Below are 12646 nucleotides of genomic sequence, written 5' to 3'. Positions count from 1 at the left end.
TGTATCCCGATCGATACAACTAGAACCAGATACTTGAGGTGATAACTGGATATTATGGCTCTAGGATTGCTTTCTCGCAGGGAGTCGAGAAAGGATCTCTGGCGAGGTTGATAACACTACTACTACTTTACTTTATGCTATTATGTACTCTTCTAAATGCTGCAAGATGATTGGTGCTGCTTGAAGATGCTAGTCTTCGATAGGCTAGGCTTTCCCATTCTCTTTTGGCATTCTGCAGTCCGGTCCACAGATACAGCCCATTTCATTGATACCGATGCATCTGTAGTGTAGATCCTTGCTTGCGAGTACTTTGGATGAGTACTCACTATTGCTTTGCCCCCCTTTCCCCCTTTCTTCTTCTTTCCGGTTGATGCAACCAGATGTCGGAGCCCAGGAGCCAGATGCCACCGTCGATGCCTACTACTACGTGGAGACCGCCGACGACCAGGAGTAGTTAGGAGGCTCCCAGGCAGCAGGCCTTGCCTTTTCGATCGTAGATGCTTTTGTGCTGGCCTTCTTAAGGCAAACTTGTCTAACTTATATCTGTACTCAGATATTGTTGCTTCCGCTGACTCTTGTGTATTTGAGCCCTCGAGGCCCCTAGCTTGTAATATAAAGCTTGTATTATTTTATTTTGTGTCTAGAGTTGTGTTGTGATATCTTCTCGTGAGTCCTTGATCTTGATCGTACACATTTGCGTGTATGATTAGTGTGCGATTGAATCGAGGGCGCCACAAGTTGGTATCAGAGCCGACTGCCTGTAGGAATCCCCCTTTCCAACTCCTTGGCCGAAGTTGAGTCTAGTCACTGAAAAACTTTTACTAACCTGGCTGTGTGTCTTATGGGCCCACGTCGTCATTGGGTGGTATTGGGATCTTTTACTCCTCGTCTATACTCTGGTACTCTCTTCTCTCTTCTATTCGGGTTAAATGAATTTACTAACTACATTAGGTTCTCATAACGACTTTCCCTAGAGAGCCCCTTCATTCCGGATGGTTGCCTGCTTCACGAGAAGACTTCGAAGATACTCTCCGATCTACTCCCGAGAACTTGTGTTCATTTCTTTTGCATTCCCTTAACACCGTTGAATCCTTATGGATAACTGCGTACCCTTGCCATTCTTACTTTCATCCCTAGTTGTTCTTGTTATTACAAGATACCTGAAAGTATTCTCCGACTTTCGAGAATCCTTTTTTCTGACTTCCTTACAGCTCTTTTCTGCCTGAATAACCCTACGAATAATTCCTCACACTTATTGGGGATTCGCTCATCCCCAGTTGATCATATGTCTCACAAAATTCTTCGAATGCAATTCGATCTCCCGAAAATCCTCCGCAGCCTTTTACTTTTGATTCACCTTGCCTGCTTGTAGTAGGCTTAATTCCATATGTCTAGTGATATTTATTAAAATCCTTTGTGATTGTCATTTCTTCCTATGAATTCAACGTATGTGTGGCTACTCGCAATCATCAATTGATCCATAGGAATTTTCTTTCCGGCTCAGATATCATTCTGGATATGAGTTGGTTCTTGCCCAATCAAGATTCGATCGGTGTGCCTCTAAGTCTGTTCAACCTATCCATCTTCGATCGGAGCATCTGATTCTGATACACCGATCTAGAAATCAAATCTCCTTGTATTTAAGCATTGAATTATTCAGATGTTTCCATAAACCGATGCCCTTGCATTTATTCTTCTTCTGGTTGAATACTGATACTCACATCAACTCCGTCGTGAATCGCCAGATCCATTGTTGGATTGTATTCGACAGTGTCCATCGCATTCAAAAACTTCTAGAGTTCTTCCCCTGATACATGATGCCTTTGGCAAATTGTATCCTCTCTTTACTTTCGAGTTTGTATTATTTACTCCTGAAGACTGCAGTATAGGTTCCTAAGTTGTTCCGATGGGTTGAACCTATGCTTTTCCTAATCCGTGTGAACTCGTAAGTTATGCGAGTCATACTCTTCTAATGCTTCACCAGATAAATCTTTCGCACTACAAATTCATCGAAAGCGAGAAGTAAATGAAATGATATGCATTGAAGAAGTGGGAGTCGACCTTCAACTTTGTGTTCATGCCCATGGACACGATGTAGATCTTATCATGGAAGATTCTCTTAAAATTAATTATCCCCTTGGTATAAGATCATCTTATATCTAGGATTTGATCCTTTGCAACCGTGGTTCTGACCATGATTGTTCCCCTTTGATTCCATTTCCTGGACAAGTTAAAGCACTTGTCTCACGAAGATAAATGCATCTTCGCAACCTCAATTTTGATCTTCCATCGAGTATTACCCTTCGGTATCTCGGGAATAACAAAGAACCGTGTTGCTTCCTACGAGCCTTCATCTGGTATTGCTTCTCATCGATTTCAGTTTTCCCTGGGTTTTGAGTTGTTAGTCACTTGAGAATGCCGATAAGTGAATCGATTCCACACTCCAATTCTGCAACTCTAAGTAATTTTTGTTACTTACGAGTTTAATAATCCTTCTAGTTATTCCTAGCCTGATCAGCTATATCATTATCATGCTAAATTTTAACTATGTGATACGTCTCCAACGTATCTATAATTTTTATTGTTCCATGCTATATTATATTTTGTTTGGGATGATTAATGGGCTTTATTATACACTTTTATATTATTTTTGGGACTAACCTATTAACCGAAGGCCCAGCCCAAATTGCTCTTTTTTGCCTATTTCAGTGTTTCGCAGAAAAAGGATATCAAACGGAGTCCAAACGGAATGAAACCTTCGGGAACGTGATTTTCAGAACAAACGTGATCCAGAGGACTTGGAGTCTACGTAAAGTAATCAACAAGGAAGGCACGAGGTAGGGGGCGCGCCTACCTCCTAGGCGCACCCTCACCCTCGTGGGCCCCTCGTTGCTCCACCGACGTACTTCTTCCTCCTATATATACCTACGTACCCCCAAACTATCAGAGACGAAGCCAACAACCTATTTCCACCGCCGCAACCTTCTGTACCCGTGAGATCCCATCTTGGGGCCTTTTCCGGCCCTCCGCCGGAGGGGGCATTGATCATGGAGGGCTTCTACATCAACACCATAGCCTCTCCGATGATGTGTGAGTAGTTTACTTCAGACCTTCGGGTCCATAGTTATTAGCTAGAGGGCTTCTTCTCTCTCTTTGGATCTCGATACAAAGTTCTCCTTGATCTTCTTGGAGATATATTCGATGTAATCTTCTTTTGCGGTGTGTTTGTCGAGATCCGATGAATTGTGGGTTTATGATCAAGATTATCTATGAACAGTATTTCAATCTCCTCTGAATTCTTTTATGTGTGATTGGTTATCTTTGCAAGTCTCTTCGAATTATCAGTTTGGTTTGGCCTACTAGATTGATCTTTCTTGCAATGGGAGAAGTGCTTAGCTTTGGGTTCAATCTTGCGGTGCTCGATCACAGTGACAGTAGGGGAAACGACACGTATTGTATTGTTGCCATCGAGGATAAAAAGATGGGGTTTATATCATATTGCATGAGTTTATCCCTCTAGATCATGTCATCTTACTTAAAGCATTACTCTGTTCTTATGAACTTAATGCTCTAGATGCATGCTGGATAGCGGTCGATGTGTGGAGTAATAGTAGTAGATGCAGAATCGTTTCTGTCTACTTGTCACGGATGTGATGCCTATATACATGATCATACCTAGATATTCTCATAACTATGCTCAATTCTATCAATTGCTCGACAGTAATTCATTTACCCACTGTAATACTTATGTTATCTTAAGAGAAGCCACTAGTGAAACCTATGGCCCCCGGGTCTATTTTCCATCATATTAATCTTCCAACACTTAGTTATTTTTATTGCCTTTTATTTTACTTTGCATCTTTATTTCTCTTTATCATAAAAATACCAAAAATATTATCTTATCGTATCTATCAGATCTCACTCTTGTAAGTGACCGTGAAGGGATTGACAACCCCTTTATCGTGTTGGTTCCGAGGTTCTTATTTGTTTGTGTAGGTGTGAGAGACTCGTGCGTGATCTCCTACTGGATTGATACCTTGGTTGTCAAAAACTGAGGGAAATACTTACGCTACTTTACTGCATCACCCTTTCCTCTTCAAGGGAAAACCAACGCAGTGCTCAAGAGGTAGCAAGAAGGATTTCTGGCGCCGTTTCCGGGGAGATTCGCGCCAAGTCAAGTCAAGTCAAGACATACCAAGTACCCATCACAAACTCTTATCCCTCGCATTACATTATTTTCCATTTGCCTCTCGTTTTCCTCTCCCCCACTTCACCCTTGCTGTTTTATTCGCCCTCCTTCCGTTCGATCTTGTCTTACCATGTGCCTTCTTTTTGCTTGCATCTTCGCTTGCTAAAAGTTTATGGATCCTCATCCCCTTGCTAATCTTTTTAAGAGATCCAATTATGATGAACCAATTTCAAGTGATTTGAGTGCACTAGATTATCTTTATGAGGTTTTGCTTGAAATTCGTGAATCTGGAAATTGTGATGAAGTACTTTAGAAGCGATTCACGATAGATCTTTGAATAAAAAGCATGATTGCAATGATATTATTATGAATTCTATTGATGTAAACTGTGCTAATAATATGCAAAACCCTAAGCTTGGGGATGCTAGTTTTTTTATGCCCTCTACTTGTTGCAATGATCATGATTGGGGTGATAGTGCTTCTTATGATCTTGAAAATTTATTTAAGCCCCATGATGAATATGAGATTGATAATAGTGTTTGCAATATTATTAAAAGTGGGTTTGGAAGAATGTCAACTTTAGATCCCACATATTTGGAGGATGTTCAATCTTATGAAATTTTCGATAAAAGTGGGTTTGGAGAGGTCATGACTTTAGCTAATGTTAATCCCACTATTTTGGAAGAGTGTCAACTTTGCATGCATGTGGATCATGTTGAAAATATTTTATGTGATAGCTTTTTTGTTGAATTTTCTTATGATCCCACATGTAATTATTATGAGAGAGGAAAATATGGTTGTAGAAATTTTCATGTTACTAAATTACCTCTCGTTATGCTGAGATTGCTATTGTTTCTTTCCGCTTCCTTACATATGCTAGTTTTTGCTTGCCTTGATAATTTGTTTGCCTAAAAGATGCCTATTCATAGGAAGTATGTTAGACTTAGATGTGTTTGTCATGTGTTTTATGATGCTATTTTTGTGCTTCAATTCTAGTCTTTCATGTGAGCATCATTGAAATCTTTATGTCTAGCTAGAGACTTTAAAGAAAAGCGCTTGTTGGGAGACAACCCAATATCTTTCCTTGCTGTTATTCAATAAATAATTTATCTAGCCTCTGTTTAGATTTGTTTTTATGTTTTATTTAGTGTTTGTGCCAAGTTAAACCTATAGGATCTTCTTGGATGATAGTTATTTGATCTTGCTGAAAATTCCAGAAACTTTCTGTTCACGGAAACAATTGTTAAAAATCACCAGAACGTGATAAAATACTGATCCAATTGCAGTAGATCAATAAAAAAATTGTCTAGGTCGTCCTATTTTGGTAGAATTTTTTGAGTTCCAGAAGTTTGCGTTAGTTACAGATTACTACAGACTGTTCTGTTTTTGACAGATTCTGTTTTTCGCGTGTTGTTTGCTTATTTTGATGAATCTATGGCTAGTAAAAGAGTTTATAAACCATAGAGAAGTTGGAATACAGTAGGTTTAACACCAATATAAATAAAGAATGAGTTCATTACAGTACCTTGAAGTGGTGTTTTGCTTTCTTTCGCTAACGGAGCTCATGAGATTTTCTGTTAAGTTTTGTGTTGTGAAGTTTTCAAGTTTTGGGTAAAAGATTTGATGGATTATGGAATAAGGAGTGGCAAGAGCCTAAGATTGGGGATGCCCATGGCACCCCAAGATAATCTAAGGACACCAAAAAGCCAAAGCTTGGGGATGCCCCGGAAGGCATCCCCTCTTTCGTCTTCGTCCATCGGTAACTTTACTTGGAGCTATATTTTTATTCACCACATGATATGTGTTTTGCTTGGAGCGTCTTGTATGATTTGAGTCTTGTATTTTTAGTGTTCCACAATCATCCTTGCTGTACAAACCTTTTAAGAGAGACACACATGATTCGGAAATTATTAGAATACTCTATGTGCTTCACTTATATCTTTTGAGCTATATAGTTTTTGCTCTAGTGCTTCACTTATATCTTTTAGAGCACGGTGGTGGATTTGTTTTATAGAAACTATTGTTATCTCATGCTTCACTTATATTATTTTGAGAGTCCTACAAAACAGCATGGTAATTTTCTTTAATTATGATAGGCATCCAAGATTAGTAAAAAAAATCTTATGAGTGTGTTGAATACTATGAGAAGTTTGATGCTTGATAATTGTTTTGAGATATGAAGATGGTGATATTAGAGTTATGCTAGTTGAGTAGTTGTGGATTTGAGGAATACTTGTGTTAAAGTTTGTGATTCCCGTAGCATGCACGTATGGTGAACCGTTATGTGATGAAGTCGGAGCATGATTTATTTATTGATTGTCTTCCTTATGAGTGGCGGTCGGGGACGAGCGATGGTCTTTTCCTACCAATCTATCCCCCTAGGAGCATGCGCGTAATACTTTGCTTCGATAACTTGTAGATTTTTGCAACAATTATATGAGTTCTTTATGACTAACGTTGAGTCCATGGATTATACGCACTTTTCTTCCTTCCACCGTTGCTAGCCTCTCTAATACCGCGCACTTTTCGCCGGTATCATACACTCACCATATACCTTCCTCAAAACAGCCACCATACCTAACTATCATGATATTTCCATAGCCATTCCGAGATATATTGCCATGCAACTTACCACCGTTCCGTTTACTATGACACACTCCATCATTGTCATATTGCTTTGCATGATCATGTAGTTGACATCATATTTGTGGCAAAGCCACCGTTCATAATTCTTTCATACATGTCACTCTTGATTCATAGCATATCCCGGTACACCGCCGGAGGCATTCACATAGAGTCATATTTTGTTCTAAGTATTGAGTTGTAATTGTTGAGTTGTAAGTAATAAAAGTGTGATGATCATCATTTTTAGAGCATTGTCCCAAGTGAGGAAAGGATGATGGAGACTATGATTCCCCCACAAGTCGGGATGAGACTCCGGATGAAAAAAAGAGGCCATAAAAAAGGAGAGAAAAGGCCCAAATAAAAAAACGAGAGAAAAAGAGAGAAGGGACAATGCTACTATCCCTTTTTCACACTTGTGCTTCAAAGTAGCACCATGATCTTCATGATAGAGAGTCTCCTATGATATCACTTTCATATACTAGTGGGAATTTTTCATTATAGAACTTGGATTGTATATTCCAATGATGGGCTTCCTCAAAATGCCCTAGGTCTTCGTGAGCAAGCGAGTTGGATGCACACCCACTTAGTTTCTTTTGTTGAGCTTTCATATACTTATAGCTGTAGTGCATCCGTTGCATGGCAATCCCTACTCACTCACATTGATATCTATTGATGGGCATCTCCATAGCCCGTTGATACGCCTAGTTGATGTGAGACTATCTTCTCCTTTTTGTCTTCTCCACAACCACCATTCTATTCCACATATAGTGCTATGTCCATGGCTCATGCTCATGTATTGCGTGAAGATTGAAAAAGTTTGAGAACACCAAAAGTATGAAACAATTGCTTGGCTTGTCATCGGGGTTGTGCATGATTTAAATACTTTGTGTGATGAAGATAGAGCATAGCCAGACTATATGATTTTGTAGGGATAACTTTCTTTGGCCATGTTATTTTGAGAAGACATAATTGCTTAGTTAGTATGCTTGAAGTATTATTATTTTTATGCCAATATTAAACCTTTATCTTGAATCTTTCGGATCTGAATATTCATACCACAAATAAGAGAATTACATTGAAAATTATGCTAAGTAGCATTCCACATCAAAAATTCTGTTTTTATCATTTACGTACTCGAGGACGAGCAGAATTAAGCTTGGGGATGCTTGATACGTGTCCAACGTATCTATAATTTTTTATTGTTCCATGCTATATTATATTCTGTTTTGGATGATTAATGGGCTTTATTGTACACTTTTATATTATTTTTGGGACTAACCTATTAACCGAAGGCCCAACCCAAATTGCTTTTTTTTGCCTATTTCAGTGTTTCGCAGAAAAAGGATATCAAACGGAGTCCAAACGGAATGAAACCTTCGGGAACGTGATTTTCGGAACAAACGTGATCCAGAGGACTTGGAGTCTATGTAAAGTAATCAATGAGGAAGGCACGAGGTAGGGGGCGCGCCTACCCCCCTAGGCGCACCCTCCACCCTCATGGGCCCCTCGTTGCCCCACCGACGTACTTCTTCCTCCTATATATACCTACGTACCCCCAAACTATCAAAGATGGAGCCAAAAACCTATTTCCACCGTCGTAACCTTCTGTACCCGTGAGATCCCATCTTGGGGCCTTTTCCGGCGCTCCGCCGGAGGGGGCATTGATCACGGAGGGCTTCTACATCAACACCATAGCCTCTCCGATGATGTGTGAGTAGTTTACTTCAGACCTTCGGGTCCATAGTTATTAGCTAGAGGGCTTCTTCTCTCTCTTTGGATCTCAATACAAAGTTCTCCTTGATCTTCTTGGAGATCTATTCGATGTAATCTTCTTTTGCGGTGTGTTTGTCAAGATCCGATGAATTGTGGGTTTATGATCAAGATTTTCTATGAACAGTATTTCAATCTCCTCTGAATTCTTTTATGTGTGATTGGTTATCTTTGCAAGTCTCTTCGAATTATCAGTTTGGTTTGGCCTACTAGATTGATCTTTCTTGCAATGGGAGAAGTGCTTAGCTTTGGGTTCAATCTTGCGGTGCTCGATCGCAGTGACAGTAGGGGAAACGACACGTATTGTATTGTTGCCATCGAGGATAAAAAGATGGGGTTTATATCATATTGCATGAGTTTATCCCTCTACATCATGTCATCTTACTTAAAGCATTACTCTGTTCTTATGAACTTAATACTCTAGATGCATACTGGATAGCAGTCGATGTGTGGAGTCATAGTAGTAGATGCAGAATCGTTTCGGTCTACTTGTCGTGGACGTGATGCCTATATACATGATCATACCTAGATATTCTCATAACTATGCTCAGTTCTATCAATTGCTCGACAGTAATTCGTTTACCCACCGTAATACTTATGCTATCTTGAGAGAAGCCACTAGTGAAACCTATGGCCCCCGGGTCTATTTTCCATCATATTAATGTTCCAACACTTAGTTATTTTTATTGCCTTTTATTTTACTTTGCATCTTTATTTCTATTTATCATAAAAGTACCAAAAATATTATCTTATCATATCTATCAGATCTCACTCTCGTAAGTGACCGTGAAGGGATTGACAACCCCTTTATCGCGTTGGTTGCGAGGTTCTTATTTGTTTGTGTTGGTGTGAGGGACTCGTGCGTCATCTCCTACTGGATTGATACCTTGGTTCTCAAAAACTGAGGGAAATACTTCCGCTACTTTACTGCATCACCCTTTCCTCTTCAAGGGAAAACCAACGCAGTGCTCAAGAGGTAGCACTGTGCTACCTGGTCCTTCTTCCCGGAGCACAATTTTTGATGATGAGCTAAGCCTACGTCGATCTTCCTCGTCATATCATTTCGCCTTGAACAGCAAGATTGATTTCGATTTGTGTCATACCCGTGGTTCCAATAACCTTTCACTTCATCATTCCTTTGACTTGATGTCATCACCGATCGATTACATCTTCATGAAATCTCTTGACAAATGTGTCATGATCATCGTCAACATTCTGAGCTCTTCCAGGTTATGAATCGAATTCATGATGATAAATACCAGCCTTGCCCCCTCGATGATTTGTGTTAATATCGACAACCTTCTTGCAATTCTACTTGCTGTCCTGTTAGGTATATCCTGCTCTACTTGTTCTTGTGAAGGATATACTCCTAATACTTGTGTTTAAACACATTTTCCTTTCCATTGGAGTGTTTAATCTGATAATCACATTTTTCCTTTCCATTGTATTGTTAATCTTTCTTGTGATCTATATGATATAAGCAGTAATATTTCCCTGCTTATGTAAACACCTCGGTGTAACACACAGTCACTAAGACCATGTTGCTGTTATTGATGAAATTTCGGTAACCACCGATGGACGAGAACTTTGCCTATTGGTCCGCCTTGCCTTGCGAGCAGGAAAACAGTTCTCTTCATCCCTCGCCCTTGGTACCGACGTTGTTGCCAACAAAACCGATAGGCTACCCCCTGACATGCCTTGCTACCATGACTGTGCAATATGTCAGCGTCCTTCCTACTTTTGAACCACATGGTGGGACCATAACCCACGGTTCCACAGGATCGAAACCTGACTCTCCTATACATCCTTGATTCCGAACTATCCTTTGCACTTGCCTTAGTATGTAATTCATGAGCCACCGTCCTAGATGATCTAGTCTGGTATCAGACGCAATATTTCCTTTCGTTGCTCCGAACCCCTTTGGCCTTCTGATTAGGCATCAGACGATTGCCTGCCCGCTCAAAACTTCTTATGGTACCTTCTTATTTGCTCTCGATGTTTTCTTAAGATCAATTCGAGAGTTACTTTCTACCTCTTTACCGGAGTTATCTACCAGTTAATCAACCTTGCAGAGGTCCGTTCGAACAAAGTTACCCCGTATCCTTTTCATCAGTACGATGGAGTTTCCGAAGGAAGGATGACGACTTCATCACGGTGATGTGAAGCAAAGAAATGAAGACATCAATGAAAGGGATCACCTTCTTCAAGAAGAGCAGCCAAGAACAAGCAGACTCGCTAGAATTTCGTAACCAACTCTTTCCCCCTTACTTCACCTCTTAAATCTCGGGACGAGATTTCTTATAGTGAAGGAGATTTGTAACATCCCCAGCATCACACTACACTAATCCCTTATGATCAGTGCCAAGTCATCTTGTTTTACAAAGCTTAATCATGTTGGGATAATATCTCAACTCAAGCCCTTCTCTGAATTCTATTCAAATTCAAAGTGAAATTTGAAGTTGCACAAAACTTGGTAGAAAAATGTTCATCATTTAGCCAAAATTCCATAACATTTAATTGTTAAGGAAAAAACATCACCATTGAGCTAAGATGGACAGTAGCAATTATTTCATTGCAACTTCAGCATTTTTTAATGTCATTTTAATTGTGAAAATGTAAATGACATCCCCTGGCCTCCAAACATTTTGTGACACTGGCAAAAAATGCCTTGGATTTTATGGGCCCAGTTCCATAATTTATTTAAGATATTTGGATGCCCAATTAACTTCCTTTCTTTCTGTGTTTATTAAACAAAAAGAAAAAAAGGAGAAAAGGAAAAGTAGAGGGGAGAGAAAGCCCCTGCCCCACTTGGGCTTCGGCCCACCCAGCCAGCCAACCCAGCTAGGCCGGCCCACTCCCCCTCCCCGGTCATCCCTCTCCTTCTCTCTGTTCACGCGACCGAGCCCCCCCGGCTCGTTCCCACCGGACCCAGCGCGGTGCCCCTTGTTGCCACGTCGCCGGTGAGGGGATAAGGGCAGCCCCGACGCCTCGGGCTCCCTCCCCACTCCCCACTCCCACTTGCGCCTCTCCTCCCCCAGATCCACCTTTCCCCTCTCCCTCACTCGCTCACTCCTCCCGAGCGCCACCGTCGTCTTGCGTCGGTCGATCCCGCGGCCACCGGGCCCCTTCGGCCTCGCCGGCCTGTCCTAGAGCTCCAGCGCCATCGTCCTCTTCGCCTAGTGCCACTGGACTACGCTGGGGGCTGCCGGAGTGCCCGCCTCGACTCCTCTTCCTTCTCTACTCCGCCGTTGCCGTGCTGCATCGCCACCGCGGCCACCGCCTCGCCTCGCCATCATGCCCAACATCTTCGCCGCCATCTTCCACGTCGCCTGACGCCTTTCGTTGGAGCCGAGGGACCCTGCAGCGCCGAGCCCCTTCGTTTGCATCTCCGGTCACCGCCATTCCCCTTCGACTCCGGCGACCTCTCTGCTGCTACTAAACTGACCACAGGCCCCCGTGAGCCGCTCGGTGAGCTCCTCCCTTCCTCCTTTCCTCTCCTCGCGCCTTGTGCATCGTCGTAGCTAGCTCGCCGCCGCGCCATTTTCTGTCTGCCGCCCGAGCTCGTCACTGCGGTCGCTTCCGACCACCGTAGTCGCGTCGTTGGGATAGAACGACGTGGTGATTGCTCCTATTCTGATGCATAGCCTGCTTTTGTAACATGCTTATTGTTACCTACCTGCTTATCCTAAACTGCTTAGTATAGGTTGGTTAGTGATCCATCAATGACCCCCACCTGGTCCTTGTTGCCCCTGCTTCATCATCGACGACTCGATCAACGTGATCGACGACCAGAGCCTGACACCTCACATCACATCACACCCCTTTTGTTGCTCGACTCTACAGAGTTACCATCGAGTGCTGAGGGTGGAACCTCATACATCACTCCGGATGAGACCTCTGTAGTGTAGCTATTCGGTCGTGGTCATCGAGGGTGATTTCCTCCTTAACCACTTCCGATACAACTCTGTCGTGCAACCCCTCAAGTGTGAACCTCGAGGGTGGTTCCTCTTACGTTCACCTTGATGATTACATCGAGTGGAATCCACCGAGGGTGGTTCCTCA

This window comes from Triticum aestivum, chromosome 6D (genome assembly GCF_018294505.1).
Source record: "Triticum aestivum cultivar Chinese Spring chromosome 6D, IWGSC CS RefSeq v2.1, whole genome shotgun sequence".
Lineage (NCBI taxonomy): Eukaryota > Viridiplantae > Streptophyta > Magnoliopsida > Poales > Poaceae > Triticum > Triticum aestivum.
Note: the sequence above shows the minus strand (reverse complement) of the source record.